This window comes from Cetorhinus maximus, chromosome 26, assembly GCF_964194155.1.
Source record: "Cetorhinus maximus chromosome 26, sCetMax3.hap1.1, whole genome shotgun sequence".
NCBI lineage: Eukaryota > Metazoa > Chordata > Chondrichthyes > Lamniformes > Cetorhinidae > Cetorhinus > Cetorhinus maximus.
Window position 1 is genome coordinate 29,287,607 of NC_135904.1, and position 25,112 is coordinate 29,312,718.

At 43.8% G+C, this 25,112-nt stretch overlaps 1 protein-coding gene across 3 annotated transcripts in view; it reads right to left on the reverse strand.

Annotated features, from left to right (window-relative positions):
* The window catches only part of sema4ba (sema domain, immunoglobulin domain (Ig), transmembrane domain (TM) and short cytoplasmic domain, (semaphorin) 4Ba), a 382,578-nt gene that overhangs the window by 348,199 nt on the left and 9,267 nt on the right, over positions 1 to 25,112 (reverse strand). For all 3 annotated transcript variants that reach the window (XM_078530416.1, XM_078530415.1, XM_078530413.1), the window contains exon 2: positions 18,082 to 18,185. The gene's annotated coding sequence lies outside the window, so the exon portion shown is untranslated. The remainder of the gene's footprint in view (positions 1 to 18,081; positions 18,186 to 25,112) is intronic.

Genomic DNA, 25,112 nt, shown 5'->3' on the forward strand with positions numbered 1-25,112 from the left:
TAACAACACTGTGGGAGTACCTGCACCAGAGGGACTGCAATGATTTAAGCCAAGGGCAATTAGGGGCGGACAATAAATGCTAGGCCTTTCCAGCACTGCCCTGATCCCAAGAAAGAATTTTTTAAAAGCCAGCAATAACTATATATAGCAGTGTAAGTTAGCCAATGGTGATCCTCATTCCTTCCCTTGAGTATTATCTTTAAATCAAGCACCTTCCACATAAACTTACAAATGAGTTGTTTTTGACTGTGCTGACCATGTGGCTGACCGACACATACCTTGTTCTTGCATTGATACCTCTACCTACAAAAGTTATTTGTTCAGACCTGCGATTTCCCAAAGCCTTGTCTCTAAAGTGGACCTTTCTATATCTTCTTCTTCAATCATTGCTTAAATTAGTCATTCCAAAAATACACTGAAATATGTTATTGGGTCTGAACTTCCTCAGGGTGCCAATCCGTGTCAGATTGACACTCCGTGCCCAATTTCTTATCTGAATTTTTTTTCTCAGGCTATCTCGCCCGACCTTCTAACTCAGGCCGGGCAAGATCAAGGCAGAGCAGCGCGTCCCCCGGGGCCTAGCGCCAAAGTGCAGCTGAGTTGAAGGGAAGGAGGCTATGCCCCCACCCTTTTTTTTACAGCACTAGCTGTCATAAACCAGATAAGATTAAAGGTCCATTGAAATGTAAAGGTCCTTGACAGAGCAAGGAGGAGTGTCTAAGGGGAACGGAGAGGATTTGGGGGATAGCGGGGGAAATCAGAGGTTGGGGTAGTCGCTGGTCGGGGAGGGGTTGGAGGTCAGGGGTCAGAGGTCGGGTGGATGTCGGTGAGAGTCAGACTAGCAGGGGTGAGGTGAGTTGTGGTATCCCAGCGGGTTTGGGGGGGCAATTCCATGCGGGGGAGGGGGGGTATTCGAGGGATAGCCCTGGGGGGGGTCAGGGGGCTGAGGGTGTCCCATGCGGGGGGCTAGTTGGGGGGTGTGGAGAGTCTCCTGGGGTTCGGGGGTGGGGGGAGAGTCCCTGTGGGGAGTTGTTCAGGGTCTGTACAATAGTTACTCAGAGTTAGAAGTGGTTTTAATACCTTCTAATTTTTTCCGGCTAACTATTGATACAACACAGTAGGAACCATCCGAAGTTTGCGATGTAAATCACATTCTCAGATGGTTCCCAGTGCAGGCAAATGCCCAGTGAAGGTTTGCACTTCTGGGCAATTGCCGTGCAAATCCTTATCTGGGAACGTCTGGAGGGGACTCCCCAGCGCATCTTTAGGGAACCCCCAATACGACACTGAGGAGCTCAGAAATTACGGCCCATTATCTGTCTATTAAAGCGGTTAAGAGACGATATTTAGCATTGTTGTTGTTTTCTTTGTTGACTCTTCCATTGTGTGAGTGTTGGTTAGGTGTTAATTGTAACACTTCAAGCTCCAAGAATGTGTGATGAATAATTCTGAATAATTCTGTGTTCCTAAGGGTATGGTAAAAAACAGAAGTGAAATCTAACTCTCAGGAGTTTGACAAAAGTGCAACACAGCAAAACAAGATTAAAGCCCATGTGATTACTGAGACACATGGCAGTGTTGATATGAAGTAGGGGAGCAGAGGGCTGCTGACGAGACCTGAGGAGTGCGGCAGGGGGGTGGGGGTGGGGGCGGGGGAGTGATGCGGTCCAGCCTGAGTGATGCACCCCCAGACGGGATCGGACTTCAACTGCCCCCAGCTGGACACCCCCAAGCCCACCCATGCATGCACCTGTCGACGCCAGGTGGAGAGTGGTGACAGTGACAGCAAGCGCTGCTCGCCCGTGGCTGTGAGTACCCACGTGCACTGTGCCAACTCTGGACTGTGCAGACACCCAACCATGATCTGGCAGCAACAAGAGAGAAATCTGGGACAACTGGCGTCCGGGGCGAGACCCGGGATGTGGGACAGGATTGGAAATTTTAGGATAGTGGGATCTTGATGTCAGCATGAGGAAGCAGGATTGCCCCATCATTAACAATTGAACAAACCTCTGGACTGGGATCTATAGGAAGTCCCTGCGTAGTACTCTTCAGCTGTAGCAGCTCTGTAGTTCAGACCTCTGCGTCTTTACTGAAAGAAGATTTAAGTCCAACCTTGACTTGCTGATGAGATCCCAAGTGTGAGCTGCAGCTTACGTTTGTACAAATTGATACACTATGAACTTTCCCGATTGGTTTGATTCAACTTGGAGTTTGGGAACTCATTCTCCATGGACAGCTCTCTGCTGGCTGCTTGCAATTGTTGATGCCTGTCATCGCTGGGCTCGGTGGAATGAGTAGACAAATTCACCTCTTTATTACCTTCTTCAACAGAAGGATGAACCTCCTCAAAAGAGACAACAAAGACTTCACAAGATGAAAGTAAAACGCTGTGGATGCTGGAAATCTGAAACAAAAACTAAAAATAGCTGGAAAACCACATTCCTTAGATAATATCACCACTGTCAACATCCCTTTGTCCTTTTGTCTATGACATCTTTGGCAATCTCTTCTTTGCCTCCACCTATCACTGGCCCTCTATCCAGTTCTACCTGTCCCACCACCCTCTACCAGCTTATATTTCACCTCATTTCTCTATTTCCTTAGTTCTGATGAAGAGTCATACGGACTCGAAACGTCAACTGTGTTCCTCTCCGCAGATGTTGTCAGACCTGCTGAGTTTTTCCAGCTGTTTTTGTTTTTGTTAAAGACTTCACAAGCATTGGCAGTGGAGTCAAAGAGTGCAGTAAGATCTAGGATCTTTTCTTCGAACAGATCCTCTGCTTCTGCAGCAGCTTCCTGCTCTTGAACTCTGCCCTGAAAGAGCCAACCAAGGTCTAGAAGCTCCTCCAGCGGATCATCACCACCACTGTTGGCGTATTCTGTTTCCACCTCTCCTAGCCTGTCTGCAATGAGAAGTGAGAGATCTGCAATCTCCTCCTGTGGTCCAGTGGATGATATTTCTAGAATAAAGACTGGCTCACTGCGTAATTAGTCGGCTTCAATTCATGCTGCAGTTTTGAGCCTTCCCAGTCCTGGGAACAACTTTGGAAATTCATGCCCAAATATTGCTTCGCTGTCCTCTATTGTTACCTCATCGACCTTTTGTAGAAGACCAAGTCCTAAACACACTGCCCTGCTGAGCAATTTTTTGGTCCTGTAAGATATAGAGGCCGGATTTTCTGGCCCCGTCATGGTGGGACCCACCCCGGGAGATTCGGCAGCCTAGCCAAAAGTCTATTGACTTTCGGCAGGACCGGACGATCTTGGTGACAGGTAGGGCTAGAATGTCTAGCCCAAAGAGTTTTGTTAATTTCTTTACCTTCATGCCTCAGGGTTGTTGTGACCTCCCCCTTCACTTTGAGGTCTGTGCCCCCTGACCCCTGTAGCTTTATTTTAGATGGCCGGATTTCTACTTCCTTAAGACAGACCAATTTGTCCAATAAGACTGGGTTCCCAGTCCCTGTGTCCAGTTTAAAATCTGTTCTGTATCCTTGGACTTCCAGCTCTACAGACCAGAACTGCTTATCAGGATCTTTAATTTCTCCTAGGAAATCGTCAGGTTGAAATGCTGTATTTCCAATGCCCTGGACTTCAAAATGGTTGGAAACTGGTTCCACCTTTCTTCCTTTAAATTGTGCTTTAGATTTGCAGAATTGTTTAAAATGTCTGGTCTTGCCACAGAGAAAACATTTGGTTCCCCTGCTGGGCAGTCTTTGTGATGTAGTGCCACATCTTGGCGCCACATCTGGAACATTTTAAAATAGGTGGAAGGGTTCTTCCTGCTTCTTCAGCAGTTTTAGCACGCTTTCTCATGAACTTTTTAGTAGACAGGGCTCCCGATTTTGGGCCTACATTTCAAATCAACCCCTCCCAAGTCTTGATGTCTCCCCGAAGTACACCCTGATACTGCTTTCACAGCTCCACCTGCCTGGCAAACTGTTCGGCCTTCTCTAATGTTAAATCCTCCTTGGTTTGCAATAAGTCCAACAGTGTGTTGCTGAGCATACCGACTACAATGCAGTCATGAATTAACTCCTGCTACAAAGCTCCACAGCCGCAACTACTGGCCAGTCGATACAAGTGAATCAATAGATTCACCCGGCCTTTGTATGCTTTGATGAATCTCGCCTGTTCAATGGCCAGATTCCTCTTAGGGCTGAAGTAATTATTGATGGCCCTCAAAACCACCTCGTAGGGTAGCGAGGTCCCCCCGACTCCTTATCTCACCAGGCCATCATCAGCCATGTTCCCAATTGCATATAAAAGGATACTTAACCTGGTGTTTTATGCCTTTTCTTGTAAGCCCGAAGCCTTTCAGTACCTTTAAAACTGTCACTTCCAGAATTCTCATCACTGCCCTTGCTGCAGACCCTTGCTGTGTTGGAAGGGGTAGTGGCTGTTCAATGGCTGCCAACATAGTGAGTGATTCATTGTGCCCCACCAAGGTACATCTTATTTTTATCCTTCTTTATTGCAAAGTCGAGCCGTTCCATGGTCTTCACTCATGGGTTACCAATCTATGACCTCAGTTTCTTAAACTGAGGCTTTGAGAGCTGCCACCATGTTTTGGGCTATCACCAAGGTTTGGGCCTGTAGCCCTTTACTTGTTCGGTCCTCAGGCTCAATGAGGTTTCTCTTACTCTGTGAGTGACTTAGAGATAGTCAGTATTTAGTTTTTCTTGAAACTATTTATTTAGAGCTATTTACATCCAAGACCTCATGGTAAGTATACTGTTCTCTTCATATAAACAGTTCTTTGTCTTGCTCCCTTGGAGTCTCTTGATCATTTGACCCTGATGTCATGCTTACATCGTCATTAGCATCATTGTCTAATTAACTTAACTATTAATCCTTTACGGTTCTATGCTGCCACTAGGGTGAAAGTGGAATACTCTGGATTATAACTTTAAGAAAAATAGTAGACTCAAGCAAATAGGAATCCAGAAACAGAAAAAAATAATCACTGGGCTCTTTTTCCTTATTAATGCTACTGACTTCCCTCCTCATATCCTAAACTGGGTGAAAGAAAACTACTGGGAAAAATACACTATGCTTGTTAAGAACTCATTAAAGGTCGGATCAACAGAGTTATCAATTAGGATAGCAATTAGGAATATTGAATCTGGGTCAAGACCAAATAAGGGAGAGTTCAAGTCACTGCTGAAGAATAAAAATACCCATTAAGTTGAATCCCACTACAATAAATATGAACTCAGGGTCCCAGAGCATTTGGAAACCATTAACTCTCCAGTGAGAAAATTGAAAGTCTCTTATAATTGGGCCAGCGATAACATGGAGCTGGGTTCTACTTCGTGGCAAAGCGCAAAAGAACAATTTTCTGATCAGTTTTATCACTGGCGGAGAACCTCGAGGGGCCAAATGGCCTACTCCTGCTCCTATAGATAATCTCTTATTTTTTTTCAAATTGTTCTTTGAGGTATAAATAATATTGGCTAGGATACTGAAAGAAATCCCCTGCTCGTCTTCAAAATAGAGTCATGGGATCTTTTACATCTAATGGGGCAGACGGGGAACAGGACCTCGATTTAGCACCTCAACCAAAAGACAGCATCTTCAACAGTGCAGTATTCCCTCAGCACTGCACTAAAATGTCCACTCTCTGGAGGGCTGCTTGAACCCATGACCTTCCCAGAGGCACAAGAGAATCCACTGGGCCAAGATTCAGAAAAAAAAACGGCTGCAGCAGGATTTTATTAAGTTCTGCAATGACTTACTTCACATTTGGATTTGATTTGCTACCATATGTTTGTTCTTTAGTGTTTATATTCAGAAATCTTTGAAATTATAGCATTACAAAAACATATCTGGACCACCTGCCTCACCGAGTGCACGTTGTACAGAGTGGAGTAATTCCAGGAGTCTGAATTGCCAGTCGAGCATGTCCTACATTTGGGCAGCATCGCCCATGGTTTTACAATCACGACTTCTATGGACATTGTGAGTCTGAATATCCCGGTCATGAAGTCTTGACATTCAAATTCTCTTCCTTGTCTTCAAACCCCTCCATGGCCTCTCCCCTTCCTACCTCTGTAACCTCCACCAGTCTCACAACCCTCTGAAATATCTGCACTCCTCTAATTCTGGTCTCTTGAGCATCCCTGACTTTAATCACTGCAACATTAAATCACTGCAACAATATGGGCTCCATGAGGCAGGAGTGATAATGAGTAGGAAATCTTTATAAATATCTTTATATTTGATGGTAGCAAGGAGAGAAGTAAAGCCCATCATTGGGAGCATTGTTTATTCTTAGTGCAATCTCCAAATCTGGCCTCTTGTGCACCCTTCACTTCCTTCACTCCACCATGGGCATCCATGCCTGAACCTGTCTAGATCACAAGCTCTGAAATTCCATCGCGGAATCTCTCCATCCCCATCTCTCCTCATTTAAGATGCTCTTAAAACCTTTATTTTTAAAAAATAAGCTACAAAATATCCCAAAACCTGACTGAATGTACCCAACAAGCACCACAGCAATCAACTTCCTTGCTAAGTAAATATTCTGCATTCTCTGACCAAGCTTCTGACCACCTATCCAAATACCTCCTTCTGGGACTTGGTGTCAGTTTTTTTCTGATAACACTCCTGTGAAGTGCTGTGGGGTGTTTTACTGTGTTAAATGCACTATATGAATCCATGTTTTTGTTATTTGTCTGTCCATCACTTCCTTATTCTCCAAAGAAGAGTCATATTCAATTCGAAACGTCAACTCTGTTTCCCTCTCCACGGACGCTGCCAGACCTGCTGCATTTTTCCAGCACTTTGTGTTTACTTCAGATTTCTGGCATCCGTAGTATTTTATTTTTACTTCCCTATTCTCTTGCTTTTGCTAAATAAGTGTGCACTGGCTTGGCAAATGTTTTTCATTGCTTCAGATGGCATCTGCCTATCAGTACGTGGGGTATACTAAACCTGCCGTATTTGGCAGCAATACCTCTGGGACCAGAGTGATGCTCTGATGAAGTCGGGGTGAGTTTATCAGGTAAACTTAGCAACCTCCAATTGTGAGAACTACCACAGAGAGGTTTCCTGGCTAACACACTCTATAGTTATAATGAGTTTTCTTTTAAACAGGCACACCAACAGCCCCAAAACATTCATGCAAATGAGGTAACATTCGGCTATTTGAGAATATATTATAAACTCCCCTGTCCACATTTATGATGAGAACAGCCACCATAAATTACTCGTGCTGAAGCTACACCCTCTGTCTAGCCACACTCAACTGGGCAAGGGTTGTCACTACAATGTGTCAAGTTTACATAGGTAGCATCCATTATAATTGTGGACATACGAGTTTACAACAGAAATAAGGACAGAATGTATGATTTTCAAATGGTGACTGAATTATGTCTACATTCCATGGCCCATCAGTCAGCTGTGGGTAGCACTCCCACCTCTGAGTCAAAAAGTCATGGTTTGAAGTCTCACTCCAGGACTTGAGCACAAAATCTATGCTAATACTTCATCCCAGTACTGAGGGAGTGCTGCACTATCAGAGGTGCCGTCTTTTGCATGAGTAATTGACCAACATCGCTACAAACACATTATCTGGTCATTTATCACATTTCTGTTTGCAGGACCTTGCCGTGTTCAAATCTGCAGCTACGTTTCCTACATTACAACAATAACTAGACTTAAAAAGCATTCCATTGGTTTTGAAGCACTTAGGACATCCTGAGGCTATGATGAGGAATTACATCAATGGAAATATTTCTTTATGGAGGTTTGTAATGGGAATAGGCAGGAAATCCACTCAAATGAGAGAGCTTTTTTCTGTGTAAATATAAGGTTATACTTGAAAGATTTATTCATATGCTGGCAGAATGCACTAACCAGAAAAATATTAACAAGGAATCCTCAGAAAACAAAAATAATGAATTATATTTCAAAAGCGAAAGCCTTGCTTGACCAACCTCACTGAATTCTTTGAAGAGGCAGCAGAGAGAGTGGGCAAGTGTAATGTAGTAGGTGTAATTTCTAAAAGGTCTTTGATAAAGTACCACTTAATAGAATAAGGTCACAGAGTAGGCGAATTCGGGGACAAGAAGCAGAATATTTTGATATTGTCCCTGACAGAAAGCAGAGAGAAAGCAGGGGTAAAGGGTAATTATTCAGAGAGAGAGATGGGGTAATGGGTAGTTAATCAGAGAGTAGGGGTAAAGGGTAGTTAATCAGAGAAAGTAGGGGTAAAGGGTAATTATTCAGAGAGAGAGATGGGGTAATGGGTAGTTAATCAGAGAGTAGGGGTAAAGGGTAGTTAATCAGAGAGAGAGATGGGGTAAAGGGTAGTTAATCAGAGAGTAGGGGTAAAGGGTAATTATTCAGAGAGAGTAGGGATAAAGGGTAGTTAATCAGAGAGTAGGGGTAAAGGTAATTATTCAGAGAGAATAGGGATAAACGGTAGTTAATCAGAGAGTAGGAGTAAAGGGTAATTATTCAGAGAGAGAGATGGGGTAAAGGGTAGTTAATCAGAGAGTAGGGGTAACGGGTAATTATTCAGAGAGAGTAGGGGTAAAGGGTAGTTATTCAAAGAAGCAGAAGGTGAGAAGTGGGGTCCAACAAGGATCAATTTGTATTCACAATTTACACTTTGGAATCATAAACATAGTTCCTAAATTTGTGGACAACATCAAATTGGGGTGGGGAAAAGGGAATAATCAATACAGAAGGGCTGCAAATAATTACTAGAGACATTAATAAACTTGCAGAATGAGCATATAAAAGGCAAATGAATTTCAGCAGAGATAAGTGTGAAGTATTGATAAGAAAAATAAGGAAGTCACATATTACTTAGAAAATAAAATCTAAATGTAGCGGAGGAACAAAGGGATCTGAGAGTACATATAAACAAATGACTAAAAGTTACGACGTAGGTCAATAGGTCTTAAAAGCAAAACAAACATGAGGAATTATTTTTATAGAGATAAAATTGAGAAGTAGAGAAGGTGTGTTACCCTGTAAAGAACCTTGGTTAGACCACACCTGCAGTTCTGTGCACAGTTCGAGTCTCCATATTCGAAAAGGGATCCAGAGGCACTGAAGTGGGTGCAAAACAATGATACCAGAACTGTGTGGCTATACCTGTCAGGAGAGGAAGTACATCCTGAGTCTCATTTCCCTTGAAAGGGGAAGGCTGAAGGGCCTTCAAGGTTATGAAAGATTTTGACACTGTAGGCACATTTGTGGGTAAAAGCAAAACTAGAGGCCATCAAGAAATCAAATCAGAAGAAAATTCTTCATCCAGAGAGTGGTGAGAATTTGGAATTCACTCACACTTGGATTGGTTGAGTCCAATAGTATAGATGCATTTAAGGGGAAACTAGACAAGCGCATGAGGGAGAGAGGAATAGACTATTACACTGATAGAGTTAGATGAGGAAAGATGGGAGGAGACTCAATTGGAGCATAAAAATGGCATGGGCTGCTAAGGCAGAATAACCTGCTTCTGTACAGTATGACTTATGTAATTATATATAAAAATACAGGATATTCAAGACAAATCTCTGTAAATGTTCCAATCAGATAAACTGAACATAACTAGTGTAACATGCTCACCTCCTGAGGTAAAATAGTACTGAGTTTAACTATTCTGCCCCTTTGCAGCATTAACCATCAGAGAGCTATAACACAAGGTGCAGCCAAGTGCTCTGATCAGCTCAGGGCCACCTGTCCCAATAGAAACTACACTGGAATGTTCATTGAGCCAGGGTTAGTCATGTATGGAATGGAATCTCGAGGCATTGTTTTATTTGTCTTTCATCCTAATTACCAGTTCACCTAATCAGAAATTACCTCAGATCTCAGCACTGATGACTTTTGGCTTAAAAGTTCATTTTCTCTCCTAATTTGTTGAAATTCCAAAGCATGATTATTTAATCAGCGGCCAGAAAAATATACTACCTCATGATCTGTATTTTCCATGGAATAACATCCCTCCAGCTGAGGCATCCAGACGTCATAGATTCTTCACAGATCCAAATCTGTGCAGAAGGTTGCGCCAAACAAAGGTCCAATGAAATTGTTGAGTGTCCAATCGCTAATCATAGGAACTATTTTACACTGTAACTAGCCACAGGAAGGGAGAAAACATAATGAAGCAAAGTCTAAACGGTGGACTGAAATATCGAGCATGATATAAATTGGCTGTTATCGCTTGAAACTCAATAACTGCTAGGTGCCTAACATGTAAAGACTGTATTTGCCTTTGCTACAGGTATTGGTGACCTTATGCCGATTCCTGTAAGGATTCAAGGTAAATTATTATGGCCTATTTGGACTCAAGCGGCTGGGCCTACAACACTGCAGGATTTGAGGCTGGCATTACCATGTGAAGTAGAAATCCCTGGAAAAACTCAGCAGGTCTGACAGCATCTGCGGAGAGGAATACAGTTAATGTTTCGAGTCCGTATGACTCTTCAACAGAACTAAAGAAAAAATAAAAAAATTTTAAAAATAAAAAATAAAATAAAAGATTTTTAAAAAATTTTTATTTTTATTTATCCCTTAGTTCTGTTGAAGAGTCATACGGACTCGAAACGTTAAACTGTATCCCTCTCCGCAGATGCTGTCAGACCTGCTGAGTTTTTCCAGGTATTTTTATTTTTGTTTTTGTTTTGGATTTCCAGCATCCGCAGTTTTTTACTTTTACCATATGAAGTAGGTCTTAGTAACTATGCACAGCCTAGACTCGGCATGTCAACAGAAGCTCATGTCAATGAGAGGACAAGGGGCAGGAGATGGCACATGGAGCAGCCCTTAAAGGGCTGCAACTGCAATCTATAGAGATGCTTAATTCTTGATGCACACAAATCTGAAACTAGCCAGCTAACACATCAATTCTGTGATGCTGCTTTGATAGTGCTTATGAGAGAAATGCAGCAAAAGAGGTTTGTCTTCTGTGGGAGATTGAGCAGAATGGTTCTAGAGATGAGGGATTTTAACAACAAGGTTGGGTTGGAGAAGTTGGGGCGTTCTCCTTGTAGTAGAGGAGATTGAGGGGAGACCTGATCGAGGTATAGAGGTGTACAAAATTATGTTAGGGTTAATTGGGGTAGACGGAGAAAATCTGTTCCCCATTAGCTGATGGCACAAGGACTAGGGAGGTCACAGATTTAACATTTTGGGCAAGAGATGCAGATTGGATATGAGGAAGAACTATTTCACACAGCGGGTGGTAATGACCTGAAATGCACTGCCTATGAGAGGGGTGGAAATGGAGACGATCATTGATTTCAAAACAAAATTGGATGGGCACATGAGGGAAATAAACTTGAAGGGCTTTAGGGAGGTAGCAGGGGAATGGGTCTGACTGGATTGTTCCACAGAGAACCAGCAAGGGCTCAAAGGACCAAGTGGCCTCCTTCTGTGCAGTAATGACTGGAAGAGTTTCAGTATCCCAATCTGTGCAGTTGTGTGTGACATTCTAGCAGGCTGCATCGAGAATGTGGCAACGGCCAAAGGACTTCTAGTGAAACAGATCCTAAACTCTAGTCAAAGTGTTGCTTTCAAACGTTCGAAAGGCTGAATACACAGACTGTTGCTATACAGGCTGCGAGCTCCGATCTACAGCAAATACCTTGTCCAACTACTAATGTTAAAGGGCCAGATGGCGATAATTATTATTCAGGCCTTCACTGTCCTGAGAGCTGTCCAGAGGTCTGTCCTCACACAGAGTACTTCCCTGTGGTGGGAATTGTCTGCCTCACCATCGCCAACCTGCGCATCTCCAAAAAGAGGATTTACCTCACACACGACATTCCCAGAGGTGTTCGGTTTATAGACATCACAGTATGGCCAATCGGTCTCTGGCGCGATTAAACAATCAATCCTTACTTTTATTCTCTTCCAGATAAGCATAAAATAGAGAGCTCTCTTTAAAATGCCCAGAACTTTAATTGTGACAATGAGAAATAGTGCTTGTACAAATATAGGGCATATACCTCTCACAAACAAAAATTACACTGTACAGCTATCAGAAACTCAAGTTTCAAGTTTATTTTTAGACGTGATCCAAAAAAAGCTGCTGCCCCTTTAAGCAGAGAGTTCCTCAGACAGAACACACCTGGCACCTTTTCTTCAGACAGCACAGGTAGTGAAGACAATCTGAGTTCACAACTTGCAAGGAAACTAGATAACTGCACCTGCGCTAATTTCAATGTCATTAGCATTGATCTGCATATTAAAATCAGGCTCGTACTCGTTTTGGGCAAGACCTATGTCAACTGATCCAAATGACCCTACTGGAATAGTACACAGTGCCACTCACAACCCCCCAGTCTTCCATACACATATGCAACAAGACCTGGACAACATTCAGGCTTGGGCTGATAAGTGGTAAGTAACATTCAAGCCACATAAGCACCAGACGATGGCTATCTCCATCAAGAGAGACCCTAACTCTCTTCCCTTGACATACAATGGCAATAGCATCGCTGAAACCTCCACAATCAACATCCTGGCGGGGGGGATTACCATTGTCCAGAAACTTAACTGGACTAGCCATATAAATACAGTGGCTACAAGAGTAGGTCAGAGGCTGGGAATTTTGTAGTAACTAACTCACCTCCTGGCTCCCCAAAGTCTGTCTGCCATCTACAAAGCATATGTCAGAAATGTAATGAAATACTCTCTACTTGCCTGGATGAGTGCAGCTCCAACGAAACTTACGAAACTCAACATCATCCACAACAAATCAGTCTGCTTGATTGGCACCCCATCCACCACCTTCAACATTCATTCCATCCAGCACTGGCATACAGTGGCAGCAGTGTGTACCATTTACAAGATGCGCTGTAACAACTCATCATGGCTCCTTCGACAGCACCTTCCAAACCCGCAACCTCTATGATCTAGAAGGATAAAGGCAATAGACGCATGGGAACACCACCATGCACAAGTTCCTCTCCAAGCCACACGCCATCTTGACTAGGAGGTCTATTGCGAGGTACTGTCGCTGGGGCAAAATCCTAGGAATCCTTCCCAAACTGCAACATGGGTGTACCTACACCATTTGGGCTGCAGTGGTTAAAGAAGGCAGCTAACCACCTTCTCAAGGGCAATTAGGGATGGGCAATAAATTCTGGCCTCCCCAACGACATCCGTATCCTGCGAATGCAAATAAAAAAGAAACTGGAAATGATACACAATGGGCAAAGAGCTTCTGGGAGTTGGGACCGCATTTTAAGTCACTGAAGACCCATTCACTTTGACAGGGGTAAAATGGCCCATGATCTCCACCTCCATTTCCTGACCCCCCCCCCCCACCACTCACTCATTGCATGTGACACTACTGGCCATAGTGAATGAAAAATTGTTACCTTATGGATTACCGGAGAGTGTTTACAGCACCCAGCCTGTCATCTCCACTGACATTCAAACTCTGGTGGGGTGATCACTGACTGGGAGACAAACCCACAGGTGCAGAAGCTGGAAATAGGGATCGCTCAGGAGAGGTGGAAGGCTCTACAATTTACATTTTAAACATTTGAAAACGCTTTTGATTACCTTTCTGTTGTACTTTTACCCAACCCCCACCCACCCTACCCGCCAATGAGTGTCGGCAGTGAGTTCCGTCTTTAAAAACATAATGTGTAACCATGGTTTCAGTCAAAACAGCCCTTCAGCTACAACCTGAAAAGACCAATCCAGAGCCATCAGAGAAACAGCAGAGCAGGGAGACTTTTGTAAAGATCCCATCTTTGTGCCCTTAAGCACTTAAGTTCCCATAAATAGTGCAGACTGTAATTACTCTTCTGAATCTCGATGTCATAAAGCTCTGGAGTCATTTTTGCTTTAATCCTTAATACCTTTGAATTTGAACTGTTACTGTTGGAAAGTTGTTTGATGCCTCACTAAGATGTCTGGAGGCTTGTGTGGTTGAACATAAACTGTTTATGGTTAACACACAACCATACACATATCTCCAAGGTATAGCCCTTTCTAGGCACTATCTTCATGTCGACTTCTCCCAGAACCTCTCTGCACACAGCCTACCATCAAATGATTCTCTCCATCACAATGTGGGTGGTACTGTTCTCTCTTGCTATGCTGAACGCCCTTATACGACTCCTTATTTACAATACAACATATTTACAATACAATCTTTCTGATTGGGGAGACTCCCCACAAGTCTCTAATCTTTATGAATTCAGATGGTCTGGATCTCATTCTTGTCACATTTGGGGGAGTGCTAGGCTCAGTTGCTTTGGGCAGATCCTGTTGGTTCTGAGTTTACATCTTAGTATACTGCGTTTCTGGCACTTGGTTGTCTCCATCTGATTCACGTTTTGCACTCCTTCGGATTGAATTTCTCTTTATCGACAATCTGTCTGCTTTGTTCGGACACCCAGAGGGAGTGTTCACTCCGTTCCTCCACAGTATCAACACAAGTTTTCTTTTTCCTTAGGGTCCACCATGACCCTTCTGAGAGTTGGAGATGTATCTCCATTCCATTTGAACGCTCCTCATCTGTGAGCTCAACCTAGAGTTGAGGCTTCCATTGTCACACTGTGTTCATTTCTGTGCCCTTGTGGCTCGCTGAGATGTGCTTTGATGAGTTGGTGGTCGCTGCTCTCCTGCTCCAGCATCGTCTTGCTGCTGTGTTTCAGGTGAAAACTGTAGCTTTGTTGCCTTGGTTTTCACTGGTTGTGTGACAGCAACTGCTGGGCTCTGAGGCTGGGGTTCATTGTTCTCCTGTGCACCTTCTGCTTGGGGCATGTTGGAGCTCATCTGAAAGTTTAGCTGGTCCAACTATCTGCCACCATCTGCAAAGAATTTGGACTAACCTGCTCTGCAAAGAGTAAAGACAATTCAGAACTGAAGTCCCAGTCAAGAGTATCTGGACCTCAGGGGCACCTGCCGTTCTGTGCACTTGACGAAAGAGGTTATTTTGATGTCTTCTGCCATTTTGAGGAGGTTAAGGGCAACACATGCATCCCTGCTCAAGAGAGAAAAGGGTTGTCTTCGGATGACGTACAATATCTCAAATATTTGCTTGTTGCCACACTGGAGTGATTCTAGGATCATGCCTATGACCGGAAGATAGATTTCCCCAAGACCATAGAGTGGTGTGTCTGTCGTCCATAGTCATAGATCTGTCAGCCATGGTTCCTTATCTGAGAGGACTGTCACACAGGCCTCCATGTCTAATTTGAAATTGATGAGGCGACCATTTACGGAGATGTCGGCATTCCACAAGGAGAATCCAGGATCCTTGATCTCAGCCAAGAAGCACAGTTGGGTTTCTTCTTTGTGTGATACCTCAATCTCGTGGACTGTTTCGAGATCCCCTGCATGCCCAAAGGCCCTAGATTTACAGCTTTCCAAAATGTCCCAGCTGATTGCAGTTGAAGCACTGCGCAGAGATTGCTGGATATTACTCTCACCCGAGAGGTCTTTTGGCTCCACAACATTGATGGTCTCCCACCATCTTGTGGTCTGTTTGGATATTGCCTTCCTTGGAGTGGAGTCTCCCTGCTCTTTTGTTGCTTTATGAGCTTGGAGTTGGGGTTGCTCTATACCATGGGCTAACCTCGCCACGTAAAATGGACCAGTGTTATTGGAGGAATTCAGACTGCCTATCTATTTGGATGGCTTTTTCTAGGGTCACATCTTCTTTTGTCTGTAGTATGTGCGAAAGGCCATCATCAGCCACTCCGACCACTATTCGGTCTCTTAGGAGCTGCGACTTAAGGTCACCGTAGTCACAGGCTTCAGCCAATCTGTATAACTCATTTATGAAAGAGTCAACGGATTCTTCAGGCTGCTGGACTCGCTTATTGAATTTTGCTCACTCTAAAATCTTATTACTTCTTAAATTAAAATAGGCATTGAAGGACTTCCGAACATCTTCAAACTTATCCAAAGATTCATTTATTCCTTTGTCTTGCAATGATGTCATCGGCTATCAGACCTACTGAGTACAGTAGTGTATTCACTTGTTCAGTCTCTGACTTATGTAATCATGAAGCCATCACAGACCTTTAAAATCTTTTCCACCAAAGCCCCCAATTCTGCACCTGCTCTGACCCTTGTATTGGCCCAAATTTATCTGGTAGGGTTTATTTATTATCCATAACTGTTTTTCATCAGGGGGAGCACAGCTTTAAATGTTGTGTCTGTTTTAAAGATGGGATTTTTTGCAGCAAATCTTTAAATCGAAGGTTTGGCCGCTTTGGATCGTTTTGGAGGTATTTTCGACTGATTAAAAGGCAATTACTGGCTTTCGCTGATTTTAAAAACTTCCTTTTTTATTCTTTTTCTGAACGGAGCTTGGCTGCTACGTAGTATGGCACCAGCTTTGAACTTGGGCTGGCTGCGATAATTAAAGAAACGGACTGCTCTGACTGATTAATGGCCTGAAGACTTTTAATGGCTAGTTAAACCTTGGATGTGAACTTTTGCTCACCCTTGCTAAGTCCTTTGACTCTGCAATCAATGAGGATGCACAATGGACCTCCGCATGCTCTGGTGGAGTCCTTTAACTGCACAGTGGATTTTCCCTCTGCCCTTCAGTCTCCATGCCTGCAATGGAGCTGCTTTGCAGGTGATCTCCAGCTGTGTCTTCGGTTCAGGCGCACTTTAGTCAGGTCAGAATACCGTTCCTTTAGTTTTTCAGATTCCAGAGTCCTTTGTCAGCTTCCCTGGGCTTCTGGGTTCGTTCATTAGCTGTCACCATGTTGTAAGGTTGTTTGGTGTCTCACTCAGAGGTCTGGAGGTTTGTGTGGTCGAACATAACTGTTCATTGTTAACACACAACTATATACATAACTCCAAGGTAGAGCCCTATCTGGGTACTATCTTCATGTCGACTTCTCTCAGACGCTCTCTACACACAGTCTACTATCATGTGACTCTACATCATACTCTGGGCGGTACTCTTCTGCAGTTCCACATTAACCCTTACTGTGCCAACAACCCTTATACTACAGTTACTTATAGTTAAATATAGCCATAGCTTATAGCAACTTTGGAAGCAAAGTAGTAGAACTGGAAGATAGGTTTTTCTCTCTAAGTGATTCCAAGGAGATGGGAGTTGCAAATCTGAGGTGCTACAGCAATATGACTGGTTGAAGGGTGAAACTACAGGATGAAAAGTTTACATAGGCAGTTGCCATTATAAATGTGCACTTAAGAAATTTATAGTAAGAAAAATATTGACAACTGACAAAAGGAAGATGGAAATGTGCATATGAATATAAATTTATTGAATAGTCACTAAATTAATAAGCATACCAAAGGTAAAACTTTTGACCAGTGAAAATCACATGCAGAAGCCCAACATGCCAAATATCTGCACCTACCTCTTATTTTGTAGGTTTCTCCCTAAAAACGTAGCTCTGGCTTGAACTGAAATGCCTGTTTAATCATTTTCATTAATATTAATTATTTATTTCACAACTCACTTAGTTACATAGCTACCAGAATCAATCCTGTTGTCTGAGGTTCTTTGGTGTGGAATGACCAAAATTAATTTCCAATGTTCCATTTTAAAACTGTACATTTTAATCAATTTATGCATTGATTTTCTTGGTGGATATTTAAAATGAAAGATATTAATCATTATTGGACATGAAGTGACTAGATGTTTAGTTCCCTCAAGTTTGCCCCACTGTCTGACCTCGCTGGATCAGTCTGCCCCTAAAGCCACTGCAGAATTAATCTTTCCGTGGTTTCAGTAACAAAAATATCCAAATTCCTCACTGAAGAAAGTATATGCTGGTAGGGTGAGATGAAGTGGGGTGGGAGGAGGCTTGTGTGGAGTGTAAACAGCAGCAGAGGTCAGTTGGGATGAATGACCTGCTTCCATTCTGTAAATTCTATGCAGTTCTATACAAAAATAATTTGCAAATTGGCATTTTGGAGAAGCTGAGTTTGTAATAGGAGCCCTGCATCTTGGATTTACATCTTCATCCTTTCTCATTCATGTTAATCAGCTTTTCCAGTTCAGATTTCACAGTCAGTCTCCGTTACTGGGATTAACTTGATGTGGCAAAGGCCTAAACTCTTGCTGTCTGTGCGAGATAATGATCACAATCAATGAACACTGCAACTTACAGTGGAAGCTCTGTGACTGCAGTTCCGTCAACAGAGTATCAATGCTGTCTGCCCTTCATCAAAGGAACATCCTCTGGACTTCTCATCGATGGTGCTCCTGAACCCTGTTATATGATCGCAACAGAAATAAATTAAGGCTGCAGTTAATGATTGCCCAAATTAGTATCTGCATTTTGAGGTTACAAGGTCAATGCAATACGCTGAAGTACACAATAGTGCCGCCATTCATTACACAACATGCCATTATGTATGCCTTATTCAATTATGTCATTGGTATTTATCTGCAAGAAGCTGCAAATATTCTAATCCCTTCATCATTTTACTTCAAACCCCTTCCCAGTGTGTTAGAGACTTTTATTTGGGAGATTTATGTCCCATTTTTGAGACGGTGAATTAAATACAGATCACCCGAATCTGAACTGAATTTGATCTCTCAATGGTATACAGTGTGCTGACTCTCCAGCTGGTACAGTCGTTAGTTGGATGATATCAAGTACAACTCAAGGCATGTGCTGCTCTTGCAACACGAACGTCAGTCTGTTAAGAGGAGGCTGGTTAGAAATAAGTGGGCATGCTTTGCTGTCAACTGAGCGAAGTGTTTTCTCCATTACTTTTCCTTAATTTTAATGGCCTCAAATCAAGTCAGATAGAGAGATATAAGGTCATTACGGCACAGATAGAACCCATTTGGCCCATTGAGTCCATGCCAGCTCTCTATAGAGTAATCCAATCAGTCTCACTCTCCGCTCTATCCCGAAGCCCTGTGAGTTTCGTTCCCTCAGCTGCCCATGCAATTTCCTTTTGAAATCATTCATCGCCTCCATTTCCACCACCCTTGTAGGAAGCGAGTCCCTGATCATTACCACTCGCATCGTAAAAAAGGTCTTCCTCACATCCTCCCCGCATCTCTTGTCTAAAACCTTAAATCTGTGTTAGCTAACCTTCAGCTCTTGGAAACAGCTTTTTTTTTATCCACCTTATCTAAACCTATGATAATCTTGATAATAATAATAATCTGATCTCCCCTCAATTTCCTTTGCTCCAAGGAGAACAGCCCCAGCTTCTCCATCCTAACCTTGTAGTTAAAATCCCTCATGTCCTGGAACCATTCTGGTAAAATTGCTCTGCTCCCTCTAAAGATCCTCACATTCTTCCTAAAGTGCAATGATCAGAACTGGATGCAATACTCTTAACTGTCACCTTACCAGAGCTTTATACAGGTCTGACCCATGCGATGTACATCCACTTTACCCACACTGTTCCATAGTCCACATTCACAAATGTCACAAGTTAAATGGGCACCAGCAAAGATACTGAGCAACCTGTACTGCTGTACTGATTGGTGAATCATTGATGCATGGATTCACGCCAAGCATAAGATTGTGTGCTTTGTACCCTAAAAGAGTCTGAAAACCATGCACTGCCTGCCATTGAGCAGGATTACAGGATGTGTCTCCATTATTAGGTTTCAGCAGTAGCTCAGTTCGCCCTCTAGCTTCAATCGGAAGGTCATGGGTTCAAATCCCACTCCAGACACTTGAGTCCAACATCAGACACTCAAGTGTAGTACTGATGGAATGCTGCATTGTCGGAGGAGCTGTCTTGCTGATGAGATGTAAACAAAGGCCTCAGCTGCCCTCTCAGGTGAATGCAAAAGATCCTAAGGCACTGTTTGGAAGAAGAGCAGGGGAGTTAGGCAACATCACTTAAACAGACTAGGTGATCTTTTATCTCTTTGCCTTTTGTGGGATCTTGCTATGTGTCAGTTAACTGCTGCATTAATCACTGCGTTGGCTGTACAGGAGTTTGGGAGGCCCGATGCAGTGAGCGGGTGCCATGTCAATGCAATTCTTTCCTTTTTCTTTTTATTATTAATGTTGCTGTTATGAGCTAGAATACGCTGCCTGAACAGGTGATGAAAGCAGATTCAATGATAACTTTTAAAAGGGAATTGAATAAATACTTAAAAAGGAAAATACTGGCAGATGTTTGGGAAAAGAGTAGGGGAGTGAGACTAATTAGATTTTTCAAAGAACTGGCATAGGCACAATGAGGCAAAGGGCCACATTCTGTGCTCCTATTTGAAATACATTAATCATTAGTTTAAGGCATAGTTCTTCAGTTCTCTGCCCAGGCCTGACCCAGTGTGCCACAATCTTCACCATGGGCAGGGCAAAGGGCGCAGATCCCAAATCCATCCCAGCTGGAATGGGGATTGAACCCTGTGCCATTGGTACCAATCAGATCCACTCCAGCCAACTGAGCCAACCAGCCCTCCAAGGAGCCTGAGTTGCTGTGGCAACACACACTTATACATGTGTGGATAGTGATGGTCGAGGCACCAATTTTCTTTCCATCTCATGGCTGACCAGGAATCTCTCCCACTCTTACCGCCCGCCCCAGGCAAATATTGGAAGGATTTACAAGTTGATACTCAACCTGTTTTGGCCATGTTATGAATGCACCTTCCTCGGCCTTTAAGGCTTACACTGAATCTAAATGATTTTGTGTATGTCAAAGCTGATGACTCCCTCCACATTATAAGTCAATGAGTAAGAGCAAATCTCCGGCACCTCACCCTGAGGCATGACCACACCATAGGTTTGAATTTAGCAAACTATTCAACGCATCACCAGTACGATTTCCTGGTGTGGGTGGGGCGGGAGTGGGGGATTTGGGATGAGGGTGTGATGTGTATGTTGGAGGAGAGAGCAGCAGCACACACACATTTTCCAAAGGTGGAGGAGATGGGATTATAGAGCGAGAACAACAAATATCTGGGCTGATTTTCTCTCTTGCTTCCACCACTACCAGCACTAGAGTAAAATCCATAGATTGTTCCATATTAAAAGTCATGGAAAACATACCTCCTTTCCAGAGAAAGGTCATAGTTCCTGTCCCCCACTGGACAGTTAAATGTCCTTGGACCCAGTGATTTTGTTTACCAATCCTGACCTTGCCTTGAGTTCCAGCTGAAACGGTTTCTCACCTTATTCTCCCTCTCCCACTGACATCGCTTGTCAGTCTGCCTCCAATCCCATCCCCTATTCTCCCCCCTACCCGGTCCCCATTCTCCATCCTCTCACTTCCGTGGCCTTCACCCTCCCCTGCTCCCATTCCCCATTCCCCCCCATCTCTTCTTCTTCTCCCCCGCTCCCCATTTCCCATCCTCATACTACAACCAACGCCCAATGCGCTCCAAAGCCCGATGCTCCTCGGACACCAAGTGCTAACTTGTCTTCAACTCTCCCTGAAGATTCACTCAAGATGGAGGTGCAGCTGCCCCTACAGTGCAAATGACCAACATCACTCAACAGATCTCGCACAATCCCAGTACAACGTGTGCCGTGTGAATGGAAGCAGCTGGAAAAACCTGAGCCTGCTTCAGGGGCCAAGCTCAGCTTAACTGGGCACAGGTTCCTGAGGAACAACAGCATGGCCAGGATCACATACCAGTCCCTTCAAGCAGCATTGCACTGGCTACTGGAGAAGTGTGTTACCATAACCGACTACATGTGCTCTCAAAGGCCAAGACACAGAACTAACTTCTTATCAAAAAAGGAAACTTCATAAACAAAAGTCTGTCACTCCAGTTAGCAAATGCTTTGAAAACAGCAGAAGTCTACTCGTTGAAACATATGCTGCATTAAGATAGAAAAACTTAGCTTACAATGTACACCATAAACATACAAGATCATAAACTGTCTACAATTGGAAGTGAAGTCCCTATAGGGACCATTTGAAATATTCTGAACTGCGTTCTGTATTTCTTAATCTGAGGGGAATAATAAAAAAGGCTTTCACTTTTACAGTGCCTTTCATGACCATCAGATATCCCAAAGCACTTAACAGACAATGTAGAACTTTGTCACGTTGTAATGTTGGAAACGTGGCTGTTGATTTGCACACAGCAAACTCCAAAGTGCGATAATGACCAGATAATCTGTTTTTGGGGTGTTCAGTAAGGGATAAATATTGGCCAGGATATCAAGGCTCACTCTCCTGTTCTTCGTCAGAATCTTCTGCCTCAGCTGTCCTTCGGGATCGAGGATGACTTGCTTCCACCCTGGTTCAATGGGTTTTGAGAGGGCAGATAAATCCAATGCACGATCTGCAGATTCAGCCACATGCAGGTCTGGTGGTGCTTGAAGGGTCAGGTAGATGAGGTGTTAGGAGGTTTGTGCAACCTCTCTGACACCTCAACTTTGCCCTGCACAAAGTCTCTTGATGTGGTTGATACTTTCCTGGATGAGCCTTCTCCATTTTGGTCGGTCACAAGCCACATGAGTCAGCGGGATGTTTGATCTCTTCAGGGATGTTTTCAGGACATCCCTTTGCCAATCCACTGTTCTCCTGGGAATCTCCTCTCACGACTGAGTTCTGAGTAGAACCGTTCCTTCGGAAGTCTAGTGTGAAGTATATGAATGACATGTTCCGCCTAACGGAGCTGGTTTTGAGTGATTAGCACCTCGCTGCTGGGCAAGTTGGCTTGGGAGAGGACGTTGCACCGCCTCTCGTGCCACCGGGATTTGGAGGGAAGGCACGGCTGGTGGTACTTCTTTGAGGTGCCTGCTGGAGGATGTCCAAATCTCAAGAATGTTCTTCAGAGTATTGCCACAGGATCTTTACATCAACCTGGGGAAGCAGAATATGGCCTCAGTTTAACATCTCATCTGAAAGATGGCACCTCCGACATTGCTGCACTCCCTCAGTTCTGTGCTGCAGTGTCAGCCTAGGTTGTCCTGCTCATGTCCCAGAGTGAGACTTGAACACACAACTCCCTGACTAAGAGGCAAGACTACTTCCAACTGAGCCATGGCTGACTAGCACTAAAAATAATTTCAAAAAATTCACTATGATAAAATGTGACTTTTCATTTGATGTGCCATCTTCTCTGTTACATTGAGCTGCATTTTAATGTGGAGTCCTAACCCCCTTGCATAACATCAGGTTGGTGAGATTGCTCCAATGGCATTTAACGACCAACTGGCCATTAAGTGGCTTGAGGCACAACCTCTGTCCCTCAGCAGGTCTCCATTACCAGCAGCACCACCGAGAATGGTGGACACTGCTGGTACTGCAGTGAGGCCTGCAGGAAGGCACGCTGCATTGGAATTGGCACCAGAGATAAGTCTCACCGGGGCTAGGCTGACACCCCCCGCAATGGGGTGGGGGCTAGGGGTAGACAGGCAGCAGGGGAGGGCATTCGGAGAGGGAGAGCTTGGGGTTGCCCTCTGAAGGGCCCAAGGTGCCCAAGAAGAAGGAAGCCAAACCCCTCTGCCCGTCAACAGCCCACACAGTGAAAGCTGCTGGGCTGGACTCTTACCTCTCACGCCGCTGGTAAAATTGCAGTGGGGGTGGGGATGGGAGGATAGACAGCGGGCACGAGGTCCATGGGTTTTACACCCTCCGTCAACCTGCTTGGCAGGGTGGCTTGGATGGGGAGGAGGGTTGGCTGTAAAATTTATGCAAGTGCTTTTAAAGCATCACCCAGTCGATGAATAAAGTAATGATTATGATATGAAAATTCACCATCGTCAGCATGTCTGCCTATAGACAACTGGAAGACTCCCTAAGCAAACCATGCTTCACCCCAACTGACCCTAGGATACATTCCCAAATGACACAGATATCTTCATCGACTGTACACACAGCCCTGACTTAAGTCATTCTCCATTTAGTGAGAGTTCACTACAAATTCATCCAATGGAAGCATTTGATTGGTCACACGTAACCCATTTTTAAATATCCTTCATAATTCTGGAAGAACTGTTGAAATTAATCAACCTGTTTGTTATTCTCCATGTCAGCTGTGGCTCACTTGGATCAGAAAACTGTGGGATCAAGTCCCACTCCAGGATTTCAGCTCAACAAATCAGGCTGGCACTCCAGTGCAGTGCCACGGGGGTGCTGCACTACCAGAGGTGCCAACTTTCAGATGAGCCATTGAACTGATGCACCATCGGCCCTCTCAGGTGGACATAAAAGATCCCATAACACTCTATCCAAGAAAAGCTGAGGTGCTCTCCCTGGAGTCCTGACCGACCAAAACTGATACCTCAACCAACAGGTCATCTGGACATGATCTCCTTGCTGTTTGTGGGAGCTTGCTGTGCACAATTTGTCTGCTGCACTTCCTACATGACAAGTGACTACACTTCACAACAGAAAGATTAATTGACTGTAAAGCATTTTTTGGACATCCTGAGGTTGAGAAAATTGCTATATAAATGCAAGTCTTTCTAAAATTTTCATATGGCTCTGCTAATCTCAGCCAGCTGTAATTCAGGTTGAATGGATGTAATTATGCTCAGTTTGATACTTCACACTGTTACTTTTTTTATTTTTTGAAATTTTTTTAGATCACATTCATCGGAGTTTTATTCTCCACACCCGTGGGGATATTGATGTCCAATATGACACAAATGGAAGCCCCAACCTTCCACCCGTGAAGATTGTGCTTTCACATCAGCCTTTATTTATGACGTGTGACAAAAAACAAAATCATATAATCTCTCCGTGAAAGAAAGAGCAAAATAGCTTCACAGGTTTAAATACCTGACAGGAATATTAGAAAGGGCTGTACACACAGACGGGTAGGCTTGCTTGCATGATTGCCGTGTTAATCCATTCCTAATCACTTTACATCCACTCTCCAGAGCTTTATAATCATTCCGCAATGGTAGTCAAAGGCAATGCTATCTGTTACTATAACATTATCTAAATCAAAACAGAGAAAGAAAGATATTTGTACAATACCGTTCACAACCTCGGAATATCCCAAAGAGCACAGTCAATGCAATGTGTGCAATACGACAGTAAATGTGCACACAGCAAGATCCCACAAACGGCAAGGCTATCATGAACAGATAATCTGTTTTAGTGATGTTGGTTCAGGGAATAAACACTGGCCAGAACTCCCCTCTTCTTCTTGGAAATAGTGCCACAGGATCCTTTACATCCAACAGAGAGGACAGAATGCACCTCAGTTTAACAGCTCATCACCTCTGGATAATGTGGCACTCCCTCAG